This window comes from Aplidium turbinatum, chromosome 1 (assembly GCF_918807975.1).
Source record: "Aplidium turbinatum chromosome 1, kaAplTurb1.1, whole genome shotgun sequence".
Classification (NCBI taxonomy): Eukaryota; Metazoa; Chordata; class Ascidiacea; order Aplousobranchia; family Polyclinidae; genus Aplidium; species Aplidium turbinatum.
In genome coordinates, this window is record NC_137472.1 from 19376318 (window position 1) to 19382317 (window position 6000).

The window sequence follows — 6000 nt, forward strand, 5'->3', positions numbered from 1 at the left end:
TATAAACCACTCGAAACATACAAGTCTTATTTTGAATTTCCACAAAGAAACACAAGCATATGAAAGTGTCCATCTGACAATATGCTGCATTTTGGTTTCAATATGTCTTTGCCCATTGAAAACATTCTTTCAACTGCAGCGCTGGAAGGTATTGACGTGTTGTAGCGAAAAAAAGACATTAAAAAGTATGCGTTAACGCTATAGCCTACGCTAAAATACCGCGAAAACTTTAAGGCGTAGCCTCAAGCGACAACTATCCAAAAAAATGTGGACGTAAGCGTTAGCGTAAACAAAAAGTCTACGGAGTAGAATTTGCGGCGTATACGTACATCTCTGGAAATTGAACAATGAAGTAGAGATGTCTTTTTCAGAACAACGGATCCCTCAGGACCGGTTCCAAATTATGAAACCGGAATAAGATGTTTGCCAAATGTTTGTCGCTGTTGCGCCTCGTTCCGTCTCTGATCACACAATCTTTTTGTGCGAAAATTGGATGGATGTGTGCAAAGTGAGAGAACACTATTGCCGCGTATCTTAATCTTTGCTAAACACACAGCGCGAAGGTCGTATGAAAAAGATCTTTCTTTCTAGCACTCAATGATTAATCACACCATGAGGATGTTTCTTGCACTCACAGCAGCGATACTTGCCAAAAGGGGAAAGTCCATGTGATCTGTTCAACCTTGTAACACCAGTAGAAAAATGATGCCGCGTATTTATTGTAGGCTATATGTCATGTGTATTTTCCATCTGCGCCGAAGTCACAGAAGGACAGCAGACATCAAACACAAATGCAATAAAGGAAGGCAAATACAATGGAAATGTTCATTCACAAGTTGAGGATGTGAGTGAAGTTGCATCGGAGAAAATTGATAAATATGATCCCATGAAAATCTGCAGAAACATTTTTGATACCTTGCAGTGCTTTAAGAGCGAAGGTGATTAGATTAGGCCTACATGTTTTGCATGCAGTCGTAAAATAGTTTTGTGTACTGTAGTGTAGCCTACTTGAAAAGTGTGGTACTATAACAACTTAATTTGGCATAAAGCTTTAATAAACTTCTTGAGGATTTGAAGCAGTTTAACTATAGAGAGTTTCTAAACCGCCACTCTACAGTAGTAAAAGTAGTAACTTAAGTTAATATTTGCAGTCTCACCCAAGCAATACAACTTTATTTATACAGTAGGGGAGAGTGGGGTTAGTTGAAAAATGATTATTTTTTTAACTTTCGATAACTTTTTCAAATATTTACTGCCAAAACGCGAAATAGTTTATAAAAACACATAATCCATGTTAGTTTCAATTTGTTCAGTCAAGGTATACCTGTTTGGCTGACAATTTTGTATTTTCTTACTTTCGAAGTAAAATTTTTGGCGTAGGCTATTAAAAAACATCTTATGCGTCGATATCGTTAAAGATAGGCAGAAGCTTTTTTGGTGTGTGTCAGCTGTGGGTGTTCTACAACAGGGGTGTGCAACGTGCGGCCCGCGGGCCAAATGCGGCCCGCGAAGTTGTGCCAATTTTGAATTGTGCATGGCCCGCGAAACGTGTTTATAATTTAGTTTTGTCTGGTAGGCCTACATGTGAATTATTGTACTGTGGATTTAACACCTTCTGTTAACTATTTTAGAAATCTCCCACCGGCTACCACAAATCCATTGCATTTAATCATTTGAACGTAAAAATGTATGCTCACATAAAAGGCTTTATGAACAAATTACGACTTTGGAAAGCTCACACACAAACAGAAAATCTTTTTCACTTTCCAACTTTGAGAGACTATCGAATGCATCCTGAGAAGAAAAATGAATTTGCATACCAACATGAAAAATTGTTGTATGAATTTTTGGCTCGTTTCAAGGACTTCAAATCTCATGAACATTTGTTTGGTATATTCTCTTCGCCATTCAACACAGACATTCACAAAGCACCAGCTGATATCCAACTTGAACTGATTGATCTTCAAGAGAAAACGGATTTAAAAGCAAGTAGCCTAATTAGAAATGAATCTTGGCGATGTTTACCGAAAACATCTCAACCAAGATGAGTTCCCACATTTGAAAAAACTCATGGCTTCAAAAATGGCTCTTTTTGGCTCAACGTATTTGTGCAAACAATTTTTTTCTAAAATAGGCGTCATGAAATTTTCCTATCGATCGGTTCTGACCAAGGTCATGGTTCTGACAGACGAACACTTGGAAATGGACTTCGAATTGCGAGCACTTCCATTAAAGTAAATTGGGAAAAGCAGTCGGGAAAAAAAGCCAGCTGCAAACTTTTCACTGAACTCGTATAAAGTCGGTGTGACAATAAATTAAAATAGCAGTTTTCTTTAGAAATTTATGCATCTTGACTTATTATTTCTGCAAAGAGATAACTCCTAATAATGCCATAAGAATAACATGAATAACAAAAACAAAGTACTTTTTTGTGCCTGCAACTACTAGAAATCATATGTTAAATAAACGTGCGGCCCGCGGTTTCACCCAGTTATCTATATTTAGCCCTCCTGTAATAAAGGTTGCACACCCCTGTTCTACAACACCAAGAAAAAACAAATTTTAGTCCAATACATCATGATTGAATATTTTAGAAAAATAGTTTGTCATATGCTAATGGGGTTAGTTGGAAGATAGTGGGTGGGGTTAGTTGGAAAATGGTTTAATAATGGTATGACTATGTAGCCTAGTATGATACGAGTGTATCGTCGTGGTATGATAATAAGCAATATAAGCTCCAATGTACTTTGTTTTAAGCAGACATACATTGTAAAATTTTAATTTGAATAACTTGGAATGTGCTATAGCCTAACACGGCATCACAAGTTTTAACAATGCGTTTATTAAAAAATGTTTTTATGATGATTAGGTGTAGAATTCATTGCATTTTGATTTTATAGCAAGTAAACATATTTGCTTAGGCTACAACCCCATGTAAATGTTTGTTGGTTAAAAAAAGAGTATTCAGTTCATTAGTGGGCATTAAACTGACGTTTTTCAACAAACCCCAAGCATGGGGTTAGTTGAAAAATCAATTGTAGGCTATGTTTGTTTATTTTAACTTTTCATTAAAAGCTGAATTGACTCAATACTTATTTTTGGTTGTATGATAGAGGACACCATAGATGATAATTTAAGCCGCTTCAAGTTGTCAGGTTATGCACCAATTGTTTTAAATTTCACTTTAAAAAAAACTTTCCGATTAGCCCCATTCTCCCTTATATAACGGTTACACTATGGAGATATCCGCAATGTTGTACTACGCACAGACAAGGGGAAGGGGTGACACAAACGAGAGAGGGGGGTAATTTTTGACAATTTTATGAGAAGATCTTTTTATGAACGGCCCCTAAGTAATAGCCTACCGTCCAGTAAAAAGATAATTTGGTTTTTAATTTAAACTTTACCTGCATCGACCTCCAGGGGCGGCGCCAGCCAAAAATGAGTGGGGTGGACAAAACTATTTCAAGGTGATATACTACCCTAAAGTATGGTCTTTTAATGTAGGGGGCGACCTTCTAAATTAATTTCAGTCACTAAAATTACCGATTGCGATGTGACCATGGCAATCTGATCGTCTTGAATGTATTTTGATTCCTTGCAGCTCGGTTGTAAAATTTATTGAAAAATATACAAAAGAAATTGCAAGGGGGCAAAAGCTTGTTTTCCATTGAGAGCATCACTCTGAATTATGAACAAAAGAATAGATAAAACGGAAATGATCCGGTTTATAAAGTACGAAGGTACGGTATCAAAAATTACCAAAATCTTGGTGACATATCAAAATTCCGTTTTCGCTGGTTATAACTAGTGTTTTAAATCGTTTTATGGGGCCAAAGGCTCCCATACATTTCCTCTGCGGTTAGCAAGCATGTCGTTATTTCATGTCCTGGAGCTGCTGCAATGATAGGCGGCTTCATAAAAATTTATTGGGTGGCCCCTTGAACAGAATTTTAAAAAGCCTCGCTATTACCCAATAATACCCATTATAGCTATAGGTTAAGAATCACTGCAATAGAGTTTTATTTTGCGCTCGCAGGTCAGTCTAAAAGCTTCCACCAATTTTTCAAGATCAGTGTTATCGGCAATGTCTCGCACTCTGCTGATCTGCACAAGATGTTCAAGTCTTTGTGATGTCATGGCAGCTCGCAGATAATTGTTTATTATCTTAACTTTGCTGTGAATACGTTTACAAGATGCCACAGTCACGGGCAAAGTAGCAACAATAGCAATGATTTGAAACAAATCGCTGTACAAATGATTAAGATCGTTTTGTCCAAACAACTTCAAAAGTTAAGGCAAACACAACTACGGGGTCTTGGTCAATCCATTTTGGTGCTCTTCAAATTCTAGTTTCCAGTTTTGTCAATTAGCTGACCTCAAAAAAAAGATATTGCTGCCCAACATGATTTTCATCGAAATTATAGAATTTGGCTAAATATTCAACTTTAGGCAAATTCGATGGAGACATGTGCGTGGGATAATATGCAGCTGCATTTGACATTAATTCGCAGGCTTGATCTGAGTAACGTTTTTAAGTTCATTTTGCATTCTGTCAAGAAAGGGACAAAAAAATCTCTTCTTAACTTTTCTGTAATGGATTCAGATTCACTCCACGGAAGACTGTTGCAACCTGTCAATAATGTTTGACCAACTCGGAAATGACTTGTTGGTAGCGGCATCGCTTAGCCGGCGTGGTGGTTTCACTGGTAATTTGATTTCGATCCGCAAAGATGAATTTATGACCCCCTAACCCCTCGCATACACCCCCCCCCCAAGTTTTCTCATCGGATCTCGACGAATTACAAAATTGACTCTAAATAGGATTGGGGTGGACATGTCCACCCCAGTCCACCCCGTGGCGCCGCTATTGTCGACCTCGACTAATGAACACAACTGTATTTCAGTTCACAAGTGCTATATCAAGAAACCACCATTGGTTTTGAGCAATGGCACCAGGTATCAGTAATCAGGATGTAGTGCATTTAGAAGCACAACGTTTTTTTTTTTGCTTTTTTTTAATTAACAGTGCGCGAAGTATCAGCGCTCCGCGCACAGGAACCGAATGCCTACGTCCCACAACATTGGACAATCTTCCCATTCGACATGATAAACTCTCGGCCCAAGAGGCCCACACGACGACGACGATCCACAAATGCATGGCTACATCACACAATCGTGCTAGAACTTCTAGTGAAAACAACTGTTTTCGTTGAGCCATTTCGTGAACTAATCACTTGCATTTTTTCTCAATTCAAGGTCTTCACACAACTCGCATTTGCACAATCTCTGCTAAAGGTACAATTAGTTAGACCAGGATTACCAAGCAGCTTGAATTCGAACAAAAAAAAAACAAAAACGATGAATTAGATTAGTTTCGTATGCTGTGTCCAACGTCTGTGTCTAATCGTTCGGATATTTATTTGTGCCTATGTGTAGCCTAATTTCCTATGACATCAGTGAAGTGCTGGACCATAGCCAAAACATTAACTTTGTAGCCTAATGTCTGTGCTAAAAAGTCTAAATTTCAGATGATAACATTGTCCGAGATCTTTCAAGATTAGCCTACTTGATGAACCTGGTTTTGGCTAACACTGTTTTGCAAACACATTGCTGAACACGGTGTGTTATTGCTAATTATGTCATGTACAATAGGTAGGCGCCCGGAGTTTCTGGCAGATATTGGTGCTGACGGTGGAGACATGCTCATTGCTCATGTTCACTGCCGTTCGACGGTTAAGGTATGCTAGGCTTAAGACAGAGTAAAAAGTCAAAAGATAATTCGAAAGTAGGCTACGTTAGGCCTATTAGGCTACCGTACTGTTCATTAGCAACATGGCTGCTGAATTTGAAAGTTGCATTAACGGTATAGCCTATTAATTCTTTTCTGCCCTTGATGAGAAAAGCCACCACCTCTCAACGATTTTCAACTGGAGTTGCTAGATTTGCAGTCAAATGTGAAGCTGACACAAGCATTCAAATGTGATTATCTACTGCACT